General features: G+C 37.4%; 1 protein-coding gene and 1 long non-coding RNA gene across 5 annotated transcripts in view; one reads left to right on the forward strand and one right to left on the reverse strand.

Moving 5' to 3' along the window:
- The window catches only part of BTRC (beta-transducin repeat containing E3 ubiquitin protein ligase), a 182697-nt gene that overhangs the window by 120738 nt on the left and 42714 nt on the right, over positions 1-19245 (forward strand). The gene's annotated exons all lie outside the window — the stretch shown is intronic.
- LOC123576981 lies at positions 1303-3892 on the reverse strand. Its single transcript, XR_006701671.1, has 2 exons — positions 3137-3892; positions 1303-1387 (listed from the first exon to the last, which is right to left on the reverse strand). It is a non-coding gene; the product is annotated as an uncharacterized LOC123576981 (long non-coding RNA).

Raw genomic sequence — 19245 nt, forward strand, 5'->3', positions numbered from 1 at the left:
ATTAAAAGGGGAGCAGCAAGAAGGGCATACTCTTGCCTTCACATTACCTAGGAATCTTCGTGTAGAAAGAAAACAGGAGGAAGCCATGTTTCCTTCAGTACTAAAGTGGGGGAGGGGGAAGAGTGTATGGACTAAATTCCTTTATTTAAAAGGCATCAGTTTCTATTATTTATACCCGCTTTTACCGGCCCCCCAAATGCTGTTCAGGCACCATTTAGTTAACATTTTTACAAAATTGTTCATAGCCAGGCGAGACTAAAAATGCCAAGTTTAAATCTTTTCTTCTAGAGTTTATCATTTTCTTTACAACAGGAAAATATATTTCCTTCGTGCCCAAAATAAATCTTTTAAAGATCTCATCTCATTGAATATCAAACCTTTCTGTAGAGTTCTGCCTTCCGGTTTAAGAAACCATCTCTTACTGAAGGGTTTAAAACCCAGCTTGTTTGCTTAGCTGGCTTTACTACATTGCTTATTTTCTTTACTGCAATATATTGTGAATGTCTATGATGCTAGGATTAGGAATCTTTCTTGTTGAATGCTTACATTGTACAAAAATGCAGTTATTCTTATTTAAAACTGTACCTGTATGATCATTATAGAAATAATTTTGATTCCTAAGTCATAACATTTCTGTTTGGGAAAAATATTTGTTGTGTGGAGCAGAATAGAACCTCCATTATTTATTGATTGATTAGGGTTGGTAGTCACAGAATCAAGTTTATTTATACAAGGTATAGGAGGTGAGGAGTGCTCATAGATCTGAGTTAATAGACAGATTTTCATGCTACTGAGTCTGTATTAAATGTTATCTGCTTTCTTATGCCAACCCAACTCTTCATTGTTGTTAATTTGTGTCAAAACAAAGCTTCTGAAATAAGAACAGGATTATTCAAAATATCATGTTGCTGTGGGTATTATTACAATAAATATTTACTTTCAGTATAAACATTTCCTTCCACTGAAGCAAATGCTGCCTTGTTTGACTGGAGCTACATCAATAAACTGCAGTGCCTCTAATAAAGCCACTCAGTGTCTGGGTTTAACTAATGGCTGATTTTCATGGCTTTGACAGTGAGCTGTGTGCGTTATTTTCTCCTGATATTGTAAAAATAATGAGAGCAAATTAGAACAATCAGTTTACACAGATAGCTCCTGATTGGAGGCGATGGGCAATATGGCAGCAGGTAATCCATCTTCGGGCTCTTGTCACATTAACTTCAGTAGTGTGAAAAGATCAGGTGGGGTAAGCAGGGATCCTGCCCAATCGGAACACTGAAATTAATGAGAAGAGCATTGTTCTGTGATCAACCTTTTAATTAGCAAGATTGGAAACGCAGGGTGTGAAGAAGGCAGCACCACAGCTGCACAATGCCAGGCACAATTCCTGAAAGGGGAAAGAAAAAAAAGAAAAATCAGTGGGTTTTATATCATACTTCTCTTGCTGTATATAGGCATCGTGTTTCCATTCTGGAGCTTGTTTACAGACTTTAACAAATACTGCCTACTTTCCAAAGTAATATCATAAATATAGTTGATGTGTTTGTCATCTATAGGCTGTAATTCTTTCAGGGGTCATTTAGGATTTTGATTACCAGTATACTGTCTTTGGCATTGCACATTGGGTTTTAACTTTTGATTTTTTTTTTAAATTAAGTAAGCAAAGAATTTACATTTTAAAAGGTCTGCTTTGTCGACCTCCCACCATTCAGCCCCTCCAATATGTAGAGTTTTTCTTGCAAGTAGCATCAGAGTTTTCTGGTCTGGAAAACTTTTGTCACTTTGAGTTGTTTGAAAGAGGAGCAAAGTCCAGACAGGAAGCTATGGCATATTTAAATTGTGTTCCTTTCCTGATTCTGTTTATTAGGAAAATCACTGTCTCCCCCCCCCCCTAAACGTGCTGTTGACTTATCAGTGTTGAGGGTGTTATTTCAATTTATATAATTAAGAATTGAATATCAATAAAGTATGGTATTTATAGGAGGAAGAGAGGGTGAAATCTATGTAGCGACAGACTAAAGGCTGATTCATCCATTTAAAGCTCAGTTACACTAAAATTGAAACCTTGTTAATTATCGCTGTAATATTGGAAAATGTGGTATAAAGCCGTGGAAGATATTAATGAGCCAGATTTTCTCTGCCAAATCAATGCCTGTTTTCTAGGCCTATTTTGACAGGCTTTAACTTTGGGAAAGGTATGAGGTTTTTAGTATTTTAATCTTTACGCTTTTATTTGCTTACAGTGAAAGCAGAAATATAATGTAAGCTATGTAAATGAATCCAGTTATCTTCCAAGCGTATATAAAATAGATTTGTTTTTTTTATATTAACAATTAAGTGACTTAGGCATTTATTTAAAGTACTAATACATATGGGGCACCTGGGTGGCTCAGTCGGTTAAGCATCCAACTCTTGTTTTCGGCTCAGGTCATGATCTCGCAGTTCATGAGTTCAGGCTCCACACTGACAGTGCAGAGCCTGCCTAGGATTCTCTCTTTCCATCTCTCTGTGCCCTTCCCCTGCTTGTGTTCTCTCTCTCTCTCTCTCTCTGTCTCTCTCTCTCACAAAAGAAATAAATAAACTTTAAAATAAAGTACTAATACATAAAAGCCAGTTATCAGGCACCCTTCTGAGTACAGAATTAACAATAAAGAGCCTGTTGTATGAAATATTGAGGTTAGGTGTAATATCTTTTATCATCATAGTTAATAGGACTTTCTTCATAATTTGTATAACTAATGGAGATTCTAGCCTTGCAACCTTAAGGTATTTAGAGAATGTAAGTCCCTGAGATTATAGTCCTATGTAAAACCCATAGAATAAAGGCACTTCACTACCCATCTCCCTAGTCCTCTCCCCACCCCCACCCCCCCAAATCTTTAGTATAGCTTTTGGAATTCTGTCAGAAACCTTATTTTTGTTTTTGTTTTTTGATAACTTTTCCTGAAAATATTCTTATTCAGTATTTTAGGATCAGTGACTTAATACAAAATAGTTTCTAGGACTTCCCCTACCCCCAACACACTCTTTAAGAGAATGGTGCTACTGTGCATATTAATATTTTAAAGCCCACTTGTTAGAATTTTGCATGGTATTTTTCTATATTCCTTAATCTGAAGAAAAATTTTTTACTTACCGCTTTTATGGATTTTTGTGGCTGTTTATTCTCCTTTCTCCTAATTTGGCAGTTTCAGAAGCCTGGGCTCATAAGTTGTCCAAGGATATGTTCTTAGTCATATGGTGTAAATAGATCACTTACAAAGCTTGTGAAACCTGAGCTCTCCTTTTGAACCTTTCAGTACCCATGAGCTCAGTATCCATACATGTAAAATCTTATTCTTGTTTCATGACTCCAGCTTGTAAGGCAAATGAGCTATGAATTTAAATGACTATTCTACTCTATACCAACTTTCTACCAAATAAAATTGGTATTTTTCTCCTTTTTTCCTATGATTCTGGATTTCCATCTGACGTAGTGACCTTGCCAATATGTGTTCTTGTTAGAGTTCTTTTCCAGTAAGATTTGCTACTCAAGATCAGTGTTAAAATAGACAAGGGCATATTTTTTTATGTTAGTAATTACAGAAATGTCTAACTGGCTGAATGACCAAGAAACTCCTTTTTAGTTTCCTAACAGAGCTAGAATTACCAAGTCACCTTAAATTCTACTAATTCCAAGTCTCATCAGTAGGGTTCACTGTAGAGAAATTTTCATTAGTCTAGTCTTTGGGAGTTCTCATGTGTGGAATCAGCTGAATCTCTGAGGCTATTATGATCCTTTCTAAGTTCTCCATCCACCTGCTTTTTGGTTTTGGGATATGTTCCTATTTAAAGAATTGGAAAATGTCCCATTTTTTCTCATGTACCTTCAGGATGGAAGACGTTTGTTTTTTTTTTTTTCTTTCAGCTTTGTATTTTGCTACCCAAAAGTTTGAGGAGGAGAGAGGGTATGTTAATATTTACTAAGCCCTATGTTTAGGCACTATAGTGATAGCTGTGTTACCTATTTCAGTCCTTATGTGAACCTGATAAGATGGATATATAACCCCTATTTTATAGATAAGGAACCTGAAACTTAGAGAAGTTAAGTCTTTTCCCAAGTTTTCACATCTTTAAGTTGTAGGGTCAAGTTTTCAACTCACATCTCCCTGACTTCAGAGTCATTTCTATACTAGACCAGGTTTGTTGCCTTTCAAATAATATTTGGAGGCCTTCTGTATCTCTCCTACCATTACAATTGGCCTCACACTACAAACCACCTATAGCTTTTCGCCATTTGATTTCTGTAACACTTTTGACAGCTAGCAAATGTTATTTCTTCATCTCCCCTGCCTCCTTTATTGCTTGTAAAATACGTTGTTCTGACTGACCTGAGCCAAGTACGATATTCAGAAGACTTAACTATCTCTATTCTGGGCTACTTAGTCAATAATTCTACTATGTAATTTTAAATGCTTACTCAATAATAATCACTTGCCTTGTAAACAAAGGTCTTTAACGTATTTAAGATGACCTCATGGCTCCATGTTCCATTCATAGTTCTACACCTTAAATGAGTGGGACAGTATGAGTCCAATACAGCCGGTTCAGTGTGGTCACTCACACCTTATTGTTTTAGAAGTTGTTTTGAGGGGCGCTGGGGTGGCTCAGTCAGATAAGTGTTCAACTTAGGTTCAGGTCATGATCTCTCAGTTCATGAGTTTGAGCCCTGCAGTGGACTCTGTGCTGACAGCTCAGAGCCTGGAGACTGCTTCGGATTCCGTGTCTCCTCTCTCCCTGCCCCTCCCCCACTCACGCATGCTTGTATGTGTGCATGCGCGCGCGCTCTCTCCCTCTCTCAAAAATAAATGAACATTAAAAAAAAAAGTTGTTTTGGAATACAGATCTCATCCTACTTTCTGTGTCAGGATTTACATTGTAAGTATGTATTGGCAGTGCTTTTATACCAAAAATTTATTTTTCCTGATTCAGCTTGGTAATTAATTTTTGCAGTTAAAAAAAATGTCCCTTACGGCTTCAAAACTCTGGCTCTGATTACATTTCAGTAAATATTTTTATATGGTTTACGTGCTTCTGGATAATTTGGTGATTGCAAAGACATGGTGAGGATATCAGAATTAATAGCTGGACATTAAAGTCCTGTTTCAGAGAGGAGAGAGGAAACTTGGGAGAGGAGTGATTTATTAAAAAGGAACAGGTTTATTGAAAGCAAATGAAAACAAAAAGCAAACAGGGGCACCTGGCTGGCTCAGTTGGTTAAGCGTCCAACTGTTGATTTCTGCTCAGGCCATGATCTCACTATTCATGACATCAAGCCCCACATCAGGCTCTGTGCTGACAGCATGGAGCCTGTTTGGGATTCTCTGTCTCCCTCTCTCTCTTCCTCTCCCCTGCTTGCGTGCACACTCTCTCTCTCAAAGTAAATGTTAAAAAACAAAAAGAAAAAGCAAGCAAACATGGCTATTAGCATGTGCACATAAATAAAATCTCCCTGCATATTCTCTAATAGAAAGAAGTGTTTTGATAGTTACGGTTGACATAAATTTCATGCTCAGACTTACAAAAATATGTAAGTACTTGCACACATGGAGCACAGAGACCATGACAAACAAGAATGTTGAAATATTTCTAGAAGAATGAACTAAATGTAATTACATTTTATATGACAGACATTACATCTTTATACACATGTATAAGATGTGTATACTTTATACACATTTTCTTGGAATATCTAATAGCAAAAGAAATTTAATTGTAAAGATTTTTTTTTTTAAACCTAAGAGCCAACCAAAAGGGAAATATACAGAGAAAACCAGGTTTAAAAAGAGATGGTTCCTACAGTGTTAACTATGGAGTGTGTAGCGTGACTCTGTAATGGAATATCATGGCAGGGGGTATAATACTGTAAATAAGATGAATATGCCACTTGTGGATTAATGGGCAACCTAAAGAGTGGCTTTATTTACATCTATGTGTGAGGTTCTTTTATAGTTTGTGTATTTTCTGTTATTCTTGTGATTGGAACACTTACAACCTGATAGTTTAATTAGGGAACTTAAAAAAAAAAAAAAAACCGTTTCCTTGAATCTTGCTTTACGTATTTTTTGTAAGATTCATGTATTGTCATTTTAGACTTTAAAATCGATAGGTTGGAAGAGTTTCTTTTAACTTTTTCTCTGGGCAATATTTAAGGAAAAGAAGTGGGTTCTGAAATTAAGTCCAGGAAATAGAGCTATCTTTTAGATATCAGTTATGAACATTAAGGAGTAGGTATAGGCACTACATGTAATTAAATCCCAGTAGATTTCATGTGCAGTTTTGTGAATAGAGGATGCTTTTGAAAGGTTTGGCTACTGAGTAATGTAAACTTGAGTAGTCTAGACTGGAACACTAATAGCCATTGTCTCAACATTTTAACATGAGAACATGCAATAAGGGTAAATTCTAAGAGCTTTTTTTTTTTTTTTTAATATTTATTTATTTTTGAGAGAGAGAGAGAGAGAGAGAAAGCAACAGAGTGTGAGCAGGGGAGGCACAGCGAGAGGGAGACACACAATTTGAAGTAGGCTCCAGGCTCTGAGCTATTGGCACAGAGCCTGACGCTGGGCTTGAACTCACGAACCATGAGATCATGACCTGAGCTGAAGTCAGACGCTTAACCGACTAAGCCACCCACGTGCCCCTAAGTGAGAGCTTTTTTAAACTAATGTTTTAGTCAACTCTTTAGGTTGTTGATTGCCAAGTAATATTATTATTTAGTGCTCTTGAAACTTCAAAAGTTTGAGCGTTAGATTTTTACTCCGTGCTTTCCCTCAATTGAAAATGTGTAATACAGGTTATTTTTGTAAGGCAAATGGTATGCAGAAGTAAATTGCCTTCATTGTAGAGTTTGAATGGAACTAATTTTCACTTGGCGAAAGGTAGATTCTCAGATTATATTTGTTGAGTCTAATTGACTTCTAAACAAAATAAATTGTGAAATACGTTCTTTAAAATATTAAGATTGTTGGGGTGCCTGGGTGGCTCAGTTGGTTAAGTGTCCGACTTCCCCTCAAGTCATGATCTCGCGGTTTGTGGGTTCGAACCCTGTGTCGGGCTCTGTGCTGACAGCTCAGAGCCTGGAGCCTGGAGCTTGCTTTGGACTCTGTGTTTCCCTCTCTCTCTGCCTCTCCCCCACTTACGCTCTGTCTACCCTTTTGCTCAAAAATAAATAAACATTAAAAAAAATTTTTTTAATAAATAAAAAAAAATATTAAGATTGTTATCATATTTGATAGCCTTTTGCACCATTACTTTCATTGAATGTTTACAGTGGGTCAGACACTGTATTACGGGTATTACACTCTCACTTAAATCCTCACAACAGTCTCATTAAGCACACAACCCCATTTTACATACAAATACATTACTACTCAGATCAAGCACCTTGCCCAAGTTATGTTGCAGAACTGGAATTTGAACCCAGACTGGCCCCATAGCCATGTACTTTCAATTACTGTCATTTGTGAATTTTAGTACATCAAAATAAGGATGGATGGTGAGTTTTAGTACATGGAAGTAAGGGTGCAGTGGGGAGGTTACCTAAAAAGTTCTCTATGGTGCCTATTAGATGTTAAGAATTTACCATCAAGTAGCCAGGATTTGGAAAACACAGAAGTATGCAAATTGGTTGTATAAAATTATGATACAGTAATATATTTTAGGTTTGTAATCTTCACTTGCACTTACAGTATTTTCCTTTTCAGCATTCCATGTGAGATGCTAAAAAATTAAAAATACCTCAATTAGCAACCGCAAAAAAGTAAAACTGTTAATTGAACCTTGTAATGTCCTCTTGCTGTCTGTTAGGCTTTTCTTTGCAGACTTTGATTATGTGTAATAAAACTGTTGCTTAATTAATGCCAGGGTTCTGAAGCATTTGGATGCCACAGAAGAGGGTGAAGAGGAGAAACCAAGAGGCAGCATCAAATAGCTTTTCTGTCATGTTAATTTAGATCTGCCATTCTTGTCCTAGTTCATGATATATGGCTCCCAACAGATAGGGGGAGAATTGAATGAGAAGCAGTAGTGAATCCTGTTTTAAGAAAAACACAAGTCATGACTGAGGCTCTCAGTAGGTTAATGAATAACTGTTTTCAGACAATATTTCACCCCTAGTTGGAGCTGCCCTTGGAATGAATGTGGCCGTGTTGATGTGACCAGCAGACATGCTGCAAAACCAAACTAGTTGGTGACATGGCACCATGGCTTTGCGGTCTGTGCAAGAAAGATCCACAACTGATGTCCATAGCGGGCTGTCACTGGGAGAAAGGTGCTTGTATGTAACCAGAGCATGAGAGAGGATATTCTACTGACTTCTATTAATTTTTATTTAGAATGCTAAAAAACAAAATGGTAAAAATTCCCCTTGGAAATTGCTTAAGTCTCCCTTAATTATGGACATACTTCTTGAGGGATCCATATGCTTAAAAAAGAAAAAAAAAAGTTGATAAGGAAATGTTTGTTTATATCATAATTAAAAAAATTTTTTTGTTAATTTTAGAATACAGAGTAACAAAGAACACAGCAGTCTTCACTAAAATGAGTTTACTTTTGACGTGACTCTTTACGTTCTCTTCCTTTTCATTCTTTCATTCTCCCTTCTTGATTCAATAAACTTATGTATTAGCTGGTTTTGTATTTATATTTTAACAATTGTTGAATTCTATTTTAAAGACTGTTGAAAAGCACTGTTGCTTTCAGGGTGGGGAAGATTTGAAATCCAATAATGAAAAATGAAGTCTCATTTCTGGCTGCATTCCTAGATGGTTGTATATATCATAATCATTGAACTTTTAGAGGCTGCTCAAATTCTGTTTGGACTGCATAGGGTTACAACATACCTAAATTATACTTTCCGGCAATATTTAAACGCGAAGTAGACATTGTTAAGTGGAAGCATTGATATCATAATTTCTAGTGGTTAAGGTGTCTGTCAGTAAAGAAGGAAGCTTACTAGCATGGGAAAAGAGTACAAGCTTCAATTGGAATGGGTCTCTATTGTCCAGGGGGTTATTTAATGCTAATAAATACTTGCTTTAGTATAGATGGAGCTAGGTTAAGTGTTTACAGCCAAACTTTCTCTTCTCCATTGAAGAGCAAGGTTCTCCTAACACTGACCTACTTTGCTTATATGGTACTATAGATAAAACAGTGATGCAGCCATGAAGAGAAAAATAGATGAAGACCAGAAGAATTTTTTAGTAGGAAGTGCTTGGTAGCGTGTTTCTTTGTTGGTAAGACATAATGTTTCCACAAATTATGAATAAATATTCTGAATTCCCTAATATTATAGCAGTTATAACCATTTTTAAGCCTCCTTTCTAAGTAGATATTTCTCTCCTGGCTTTCTGTGTTGTGAACTTTACAAAACTGGCTTCGGCAGCCTATTAATTATTCATATCATAGCAACAATTAAAGCAAATTAAAAATAAAAATCGCCATATTGCATTTAACCATGGGCAGCGCCAAACTGTGTCAGCTCTGGAAGGGCCTGTGGTGTTTCCTTAGTTAAAAGTGCTAGAGGGAGCTCTAACCTTGTTCAGAGTAGTGGCATATGGGAACAATTGTCTGTATGTGGCCATGGGGTCGCAAGTAAAGATGGGAGGCTAAGGATGTTACGTGGCAAAAATTTAAATCTTTATTAGAACTCCGTTTCCTTTAGTTTCGTGTATATCAGAAAATATGGGTGAGGACTGTCTAAGTATAATCAAACAGGACTTTAGTCACCCTCATTCCTCTTTCTATAAATCTAATCATCTCCTTTTTTTTTTTTTTTTTTTTAATTTTTTTTTTTTTTTCAACGTTTATTTATTTTTGGGACAGAGAGAGACAGAGCATGAACGGGGGAGGGGCAGAGAGAGAGGGAGACACAGAATCTGAAACAGGCTCCAGGCTCTGAGCCATCAGCCCAGAGCCCGACGCGGGGCTCGAACTCACGACCGCGAGATCGTGACCTGGCTGAAGTCGGACGCTTAACCGACTGCGCCACCCAGGCGCCCCTAATCATCTCCTTCTAATACAGTTTTCAGGAGACCCTGAATTTGGCTCAGTGAATTTTCACAAAGTGAAAACACCTGAATACTCACCACTGAATTTTTTTTCATTTTCTGTTTTGTTTTGTTTTGTTTTGTTTTGTTTTGTTTTGTTGAAAAAGAACAGAAAGAAAAAGAACATTATCAGAAACCCATTCCTGTCCTCTTTGTCACTCCCCTCCCAAGGGTAACATTATCCTTACTTCTAACATCAGTCATTAGTTTTGCCTGTTTTTCTTCATATAAATGAAATCACGTGATACATACTCTTTACTGTCTGACTTATTTCACTCAACATAATGTTTTTGAGAGTCACATTGCATATAGTTGTAAATTTTTAAATTTTCATTGATGTGTAGTATTTCATTATACCAATCTATCCATTTTGCTGTAGATGAACATTTGGGTGCTTTCAGATTTTGATAACTACAGAAAAATTGTATATATCTGTCGGTAAGTATATACAATGAATACATGTATCCTATTGGGTATGTATCTAGGAAGGGAATTGGGATTTCCAAACTGGTAGTACCAATTTATACTCCTGCCAGTGTGTGAGTGAAAGTTCCATTGTTACCCAACACTTGATTTTTTGGCTTTTTCATTGAGCATTCTGATGGTGTGGAGGAGAATCACATTACATTGTTGTGGGTTTTTTTGTGATTCCATTTCTAAGTGTACAGTCCAGTAGTGTTAAATATATGCACACTGTCACATTGTGTTTTTTAATTTAAGTTTCCCTTAAAAGTTAAAATTGACTATGTTTTTATACATTGATTGACTGTTTCGATGTGATATGCCTGTTCGGGTCCTTTTGCCCAGTTTTCTATGTGGTTTTATATATGTTTCTTAATGATTTATAAGGGTTCTATGTAAATTCTGGATACAAAGTCCTTTGTTTGATATGATATATGTGTTGCAGATATTTTCTCTTATTCCGTGCCTTGCTTTTGCACTTTTTGTTAATGATGTCTCCTGAGGAACCCAGGTTCTTAATTTTAGTATAGTCCAATATATCAATCTTTGCCACATATAGTTAGTATTTTACATTCTACTTAAATCTGTGCCTACCCCAGTGTCATGAAGATATTCTGTTTTCTTCTAAATTTTGAATGGTTTGACCTTTTACATTTGGAGTACAGACCACGTGATTTTTTGTGTGTTTTGGTATTAGGTATAGGTAAAGAGTTGTTGTTGTTTTTTGTTGTTAGGTGATAATCAGTTGACCCAGCACTATTTTTTTTTTTTTTGATGTTTATTTATTTTTGAGAGAGAGAACACCAGCGGGGAAGGAGCAGTGAGAGAGGGGGACAGAGGATCTGAAGCGGGCACTGTGCTGAGAGATCCCAGTAGGTTTTTCATATCCATTTGCAGACTCTTCATGTAGTCCTACTATTTTGAATTGGCCCTAAATAAGACAAGTTGGTGTATTAAACTGATAGAATTTTTTGCCAACACACGAAGGGATTTTTAGTAGAGAGATACATTCATTTATTGACATTTTTCTAGAAAACATTATCTTAGATACTGAGAACTATGGACAGAGAGGTAGATGGAGGAAATGAGAGTAAACGTGAAAGAAATGAGTTAGTAAACTTCAATATGACATTATTAGGTCTTCCTACTTAGTGTCAGCCCTGAGAAAGTTTATCACTTTTAAAGGGTTAATTTCCCTTTTTTTTTTTTTTAATGTTTGTTTATTTTTGAGAGAGAGAGAGAATGAGTAGGGGAGGGGCAGAGAGAAAGGGAGACACAGAATCTGAAGCAGGCTCCAGGCTCTGAGCTGTCAGCACAGAGCCCAAGGCGGAGCTCAAACTCACGAACTGTGAGATCATGACCTGAGCTGAAGTCGGCTGCTTAACTGACTAAGTCACCCAGATGCCCCTAAAGTGTTAATTTCTTAATTATGGAATATTTTAGCCTGTAGAAAAGTGAGAGAATAATAATGTTACCTGTGTACCTGTCACTCAAAATGGTAACATTTCTTTGCATTAAAAATTCAGTATTTTTAGAGGTGCCTGGGTGGCTTAGTCAGTTAAATATCCAAGTCTTGTTTTCGGCTCAGGTCATGATCTCAGGGTCTGTGGGTTCAAGCCCCATGTCGAGCTCGTCGACAGTGCAGGGCCTGCTTGGGATTCTGTCTCTCCTTCTCTCTCTCCCTTTCTCTCAAGTAAATGTAAAAAAGAAAGAAAATTCAATCTTTTTAAAATAAATTAATAAATAAAATAAAAAATTTGTTCATTTTAGAAAAGGTTGACTTGTTCTTAAGATTCTGGAATATATTGCTTATCCAAATAATATTATGAAAAATATTTTTTTTCTCTTTTTAAATGTTTATTTTTTTTTTTAATTTTTTTTTTTCAACGTTTATTTATTTTTGGAACAGAGAGAGACAGAGCATGAACGGGGGAGGGGCAGAGAGAGAGGGAGACACAGAATCGGAAACAGGCTCCAGGCTCTGAGCCATCCGCCCAGAGCCCGACGCGGGGCTCGAACTCACGGACCGCAAGATCGTGACCTGGCTGAAGTCGGACGCTTAACCGACTGCGCCACCCAGGCGCCCCTTAAATGTTTATTTACAGAGAGAGAACGTGCACACACATGCAAGTGGGGGAGAGGCAGAGATGGGGGGGTTGGAGAAAATCCCAAATAGACTCCACGCTCAGCATGGAGCTCAGCATGGAGCCTGTCACGGGACTTGATCTCACAACTGAGAGAGAGATCACTACCTGAGCCAATATCAGGAGTCGGAGGTTTAATCAACTGAGCCACCCTGGCACCCCAAAAATATTTCTCTTTTCACTTGAGGGACATACTTAAATTCTAATATGTCTTAATGTCTTAATATGTCTTAAATTTTTTAGTAAGAAAATATGAAGGATGAATCTTTATTTCTAAATTTATTTACTCAGCTCTATTTTAATTTACCATGGAACTGAATCATATGGACTCAAAATACAAAAGCCAGACTGAGCCTCAGATTATTCTGTCCACCTACTCATTTTACAGATATGGTCCAATGACAGTAGAAACTTGCCCACGATCACATAGGTAATTAGTGATAGGGCTGGGTCATCATGCTTTGCTGTGGGGCAGTTTATATGTCTGTCAACTACAAGAAAACTTTTCATAATGTTTTATTTCCAGGGTATCAGAGTTGGGTATGTATTCCTTAAACAGAAAATAAAAATAATGTAAATTTCAGAACATTTGATACACAGAAAAATTTCACGAGATACAGTTGGCACCCTTGAGTTTCATTTTTATAGTGTTCTAGGTGAGTTTACATCACAGCCAGGTGAAGTTAAAAGGTAGGGTAGTGGGGCACCTGCTTGGCTCATTTCGGTTGAGCGTCTGTCCGACTTTGGCTCAGGTCATGATCTCGTGGTTCATGAGTTCAAGCCCCACATTGAGCTCGCCGCTGTTAGCACAGAGCCTGCTTCAGACCCTCTGTTCTCCCCTCTCTTTTCCCCTCCCCCTGCTCATGCTCTCTCTCTCTCTTGCTCTCTTTCAAAGATGAACAATTTTTCTTAAAAAAGCTTTAAAAAAAAAAAAAGGTGGGGTAGTAAATCGGGAAATAACTTTATAGACACCATTTCATACTTTAAGAAAAGCCAAGTTCTGCAGAGAAAGAATATGATTTCTTTCTAAATCAACTGCATAAACATTGTGGAAGTAACTGTCTTCTTGATTTTCATTTCTTCCTGATTTTGTTTTCATCTGCCACCTCTATCCCCAACAAATACACACTCAAAATCCCTGGTGGAAGTTTGTCCTATTTGGGGGGGGGGGGGGGAGTTTTTGTGATCCTCAAAATTAAATCTTTCCTCAAAAATACCAAAATCTACAGTCTCTGTCTGGCCCATGAAATCCCATAAAAATAGTGCCCCTGTGAGAGAAGTATAAATAAACTTCAAGCAGAATCAAATGGTAATAGTTTTTCTGCCAGTTTTTGAGAGAGAGGAGAGTGAGTGCTGATAACAGAATTTCATTCTGGTTTCAGCTCTAGCTCTGCCTTTGCTAATCACTAACACAAAGTATAAAGTCTGAAGGAAGCGGGATGCCTGGGTGGCTCAGTTGGTTGAGCGTCTTACTTCGGCTCAGGTCATGATCTCACAGTTCGTGGGTTCGAGCCCCGCGTCAGGCTCTGTGCTGACAGCTCAGAGCCTGGATCTTGCTTAGGATTCTGTGTCTCCCTCTCTCCCTGCCCCTCCGCTACTTGCTTGCTCTCTCTCTCTCAAAAATGAATAAACGTTAAACAAAAAAATTTTTTTTTAAGTCTGAAGGAGGCAAAATGTACTCTGTACACAGGATGTTAGCTCTTTGATAGAAACAAGGTGGATTTTAGAAATTGGAGTAATGCATTGAGAGTCTTGTTACCATGCTAATAATTTCCTTATTGTTCTTTCCTCACTAAATTGGAGTGTTACAGGAATGTTTTGGCAATTGCTCTGAAAGATTGAAAATGAAATAAAAAATCAGTGCACATGCCTTTTTTTCCATATTGTAAAACATATTTAGAAGTCTTCCTTTTGCTCTTTTCTTTCTCTCCAACTGTTAAATTTAATGGAAACATCAACCTAGTGTCAATCATAATTCCTTTCGGAACTTAAGTTTTACTATGATTTTTAGATTTTTACATAGTTTATTACACGAAAACTTCGAAACAAATCTTAGAAAATAATGGATTAAAGATTGCCAAGTTAGAGTACTTACGGACAAAGCATCAATGTAATGATAGTAGCATCCTTGTTTAGTGAGAGAAGGGGACTCCATATATGCTTTACTGCTATAATCCCAAAAAGCAATATCTGCTCTTGCTAGAAGTTTGGATTAAAAATTCAGTTTACCAAATATTTTTGAGCTGCTGTTACATAGATATAAAGTGCTTATGTCATCATCTCTATCCTTCAGAGTTTAAAATCTAGTGTGAAAGTGAAGATTTCTAGACATAAAATTATTATAAAAGCAAAGAAGCTTGTATTTAATAAAGCATTAAGTTAATTACAATCAGCAACTAAGTTTATTACAGTTCTCTCTAGTTAAAAGCATGATTACAGCTAATACCCTTACTATGTGCCAGGCACTCTTCTAAATGTCTTTACATTGTATTATTTTATTTTTAATCCTAACATTAACCTTACCTCTAGGTGATTACTGTAAGAATCACCCTTTTATAGATGATGAAATTGAGGCACAGATAGGTTAAGTAATTTGTCCAAGATCACACATTGAGTAAATGGTAGAGCTAGGATAGAATCAGTGCCAAATTATGGGATCATTTTTTGTGCTATTCCATTACAGAAACATAAATTCCTTCACAATGACGTTTGAACTAGCTTCAGTGTGGCACTTGTGGTCATGGTTCTTATGAAAACCACTTTTTTAAGCTGTAGAAAATGTATTTATCCATCTGTACAAAGCGGTCCTGATCTTTAACGTTTAGTCTTAGTCATTGACCTGGAGTTTTATTGTCATTAAAAAGTGGAAGGGCCAAAGTTTCATTTTAGAAAAAAACTGTTCACTTTACATAACAACTGCATTTTGAAATTTAGTCTGAACTTATGTGAATCTGAACAAGTTATTTTGATCACCTCTGCTAAAAAAACAGATGCTGCATCCAAACTAAGGTTCTCCTGGATAAATTAAGAAAACAATTACCCAAGTATTCCAGAGAGAAATGTCTTTAGTCCCTTGATGCTCCAAGGGTTATTAAAGTTTTACCTGCAGATAACCAAGACTTCCAGAAGTTACAAGTCATTTACTTCATTCACTGCAGCTAAGAGAGGCCTGTGCTGCCGCCTCATAGGATTATTTCTTGCTGCATTTAACATGCATTAACAAGCATTTGGAAAGAGTTGAATTTCTTCTGGAAAGTTGAGTTGGCTTCTTAAGATCCTATTCCAAAAAACGTTGTATTTTCCTAATCCAGGTTTTAGATATACCTTCTCAAAAGCGTTCTTCAGGAGCAAGTTTTACCAAATCATGGAGACCTTTCTATTGGACACAAAAATGTAAGGATTAGAGCACAAAGAGGAGGGGGGGTAGTTTTTTTTCTTTCTTTATTTAAAACTGACTGTATTTCTCCCATGTACTTTTAATTGTGCTTTAAGTGGGTGTCTGTTTTCCTTTGGCAGCCAATGCCCCCATCCTTCCCTGTTATTTATGGTAGAACGTAAACTTTCTGCTGCTAAAATAAAGGGAGGATGTGAGGGGGAAGTTGGGGAGAAGACTCTTAGTTTAAACTTTCTCCATCACAGAAATTTTATTTTGGCAATATTAGCATTATTTAACATCCCGATGAGCAACCTCTATCTGAGGAAGTTTACAGAAAGAGCAACCAGATTCCAGACAATTAAACTTTATTACTCTGCCTGAAACATTAAGTAGTGGTTTCAGAAAATGGTTTTTCATCTCCTCTCCTTCTTGATGTTTATTGTTTATGTGTGGGAGAGGACCTGTTTGTCCAACGAGCATATTGAAGGTGAGCTTGGTAATGCTGGGTCCCTATTGCATTTGTTCTTGTCCCCCTCATCTCTCTCCACCTCACCCCTACTCTACTTACCCCCCCACCCCCAATCTCTTCTGTGCCTTATCTTTCTCTCCCTTCCCATCTCCCCCTACCCCTGCTTATCTCTCCACACTCTTTTCAGGTCTCTCACCTACCCCCTTTCAAGTGCCCCCTGTCTCTCCCCTGCCCGCAGACACTTTGGTCATTCCTCTCCCTTTTCTCCTCTCCTCCCTCTTCCCCTTCTCTTTCTCTCTCCTCTCCTTCCCCCTCTTCCTTTGCTCCAACCTTCTCCTCTCCTGTCTCCTTTTCCCTCTTCTTCTTCCTCTTCTCTCTCCTCCTGTCCATAGTCACAGTGATCTGTAATTCCATATCCTCCAGGATCAGATCTTGACTTGTCTGAGGCAAAGGAGAGAAATTTTCCCAGCTCTGATTAATTCGATGTTACAGACAAAAAAATCCTCTAGATGGCACAGAAACATCCCCCTCCCCTATTCATCAAATAATTGACTAGTATATATTTTTTAAAGACCAGAAAGATATTTACCCACCAAAATGTGAAAATTATTTATTGATGGTGGAAATTATGGGCAGTTTTTATGTTCTTTGTGCTTCTATATTTTTCACATTGTCTAAAGTGTATCTATTATAAATGATTTTTTTAAAAAAAATTTTAATGTTTATTATTGAGGGACAGAGAGAGAGAGAGAGACAGAGCATGAGCATGGGAGGGGCAGAGAGAGGGGGAGACACAGAATCTGAAGCAGGCTCCAGGCTCTGAGCTGTCAGCACAGAGACTGACATGGGGCTTGAACTCACAAACCACGAGATCATGACCTGAGCTGAAGTCGGATGCTTATCCGACTTGAGCCGCCCAAGCACCCCAGTGTTTTTAAAAAAACAAATTAGTCTTTCTCTGCTTGACGCCACTACGTCCTTATTTATTGAAAATTAAAACAAAATGGAAGAATCAGATTTGTCCCTCTAGCGAGTATGAATCTGGTTTGTTTTTTGATGTTTAGTTTTCCAAATTCTTTTAACTTTCAAAATGGTGGCCCTTTGGACTACAGCAGGAAGCTTTCAGCTATTGGCACTATCATAGCACACAATGGATGTTAAATATAGTCTTACAAGTTAGGCTCAAACTCTAAGTCCTATAAGACCTTTTCTTCCTTTCTCTGCCTCCCCAAAATGTAGTTCCTATTTTGTTTTTTTCTTAATCTTCTATACTCTGAGGGTGGTCAATGTGACAGACTTGGCAATTTGTACATAGATTTGTTTCAGCCCTGTTATCAGTCTTGGGGGATAGAGGGAACTGGCATTGGTGAACAGCCATTCTATTATTGTTACACCTCATTATTGTACCTTCTTTATTGCCCTTGGTACTGTTGGTTATAAAAGGCATAAAATTCATGTTATACTAGGCTGTGATACCAACTCTGTTACAGTTAAATGTTAAAATTCCAAGTACAGGGGCGCCTGGGTGGCGCAGTCGGTTAAGCGTCCGACTTCAGCCAGGTCACGATCTCGCGGTCCGGGAGTTCGAGCCCCGCGTCAGGCTCTGGGCTGATGGCTCAGAGCCTGGAGCCTGTTTCCAATTCTGTGTCTCCCTCTCTCTCTGCCCCTCCCCCATTCATGCTCTGTCTCTCTCTGTCCCAAAAATAAATAAACATTGAAAAAAAAAAAATTAAAAAAAAAAAATAAATAAATAAAATAAAATTCCAAGTACAGATTCAAGTTTGACCAAAAAAACTTCCAGACTATGTCCTTCTCGCTAGCTAGTTTAGGTGTAGAAGGTGAGTGTAAGATTAGATGAAGTGAGTGTTCGAGACAAAGTTATCCCTTTCCTACCTATAGTGTGATCATTTAAGAAAGGGTTAAATGGTATAGTTAGTGAATGGTTTTCTAGCTGCAGGGGTTTTTGAAAAGAGATCAAGGAATTATACAGTTAATTGAAATCTTCAGGCGAGGACTTATGGTCATTGAAAAAATGTGAGTGAGCAAAATTCTCTTGCTTTGCTCCTAGATATAGTTCATATAGTGCCTTAGAATTCCTGAATTCTTTTTTTTTTTTTAAGGATTTCATGCCTATTTATGCAGGTTGGACATTTTATACGATAAACATGACATTTTAAAAGAATTTACATAGTGTATTTGTTCCCTTGCCTTGCCTTTCTCCTTGTTTGTGTTTCTTATTTCCTCACTTCTCCAAGTCTGCATTATTGGTGCTTTTTCCCATTTTCCCCCATCTTGTGAGCAAAGTTTTAACAGTACGTAGAAAGTTAACTGCCTGGAGTCTTTTAAATATAAGTAACACGCAACCAGTAATAAGCTGTCGGTTGTTTTTTTGCTGCCTGCAAAGAAACATAAACACAGCGCTCATTTCTGGCAGGTTTTTACTGTCAGAGTTTCTCCTATTATATTTATCTTACAATTTGCCAGGGGGTGAAGTTATTAAGTTTTAGCAGCAGCCATCGATCAAGTTCACAAGTTAACACGATAAAGGCTCTGTGCCGCTCCGATCCGGGGAAATGATGATCCTCACTCGGTAATTAACTAAATGAGAAAGTTAAATCTTACTTGAGAGCTGGGAGAGATGAAAGAGAGGTGTTTGTCAGTTTCTCAGTGGAAATTAGAAGCAGTTTTCTGCAATTCCCTAAGCTG

Source organism: Leopardus geoffroyi, chromosome D2 (assembly GCF_018350155.1).
Source record: "Leopardus geoffroyi isolate Oge1 chromosome D2, O.geoffroyi_Oge1_pat1.0, whole genome shotgun sequence".
Lineage (NCBI taxonomy): Eukaryota > Metazoa > Chordata > Mammalia > Carnivora > Felidae > Leopardus > Leopardus geoffroyi.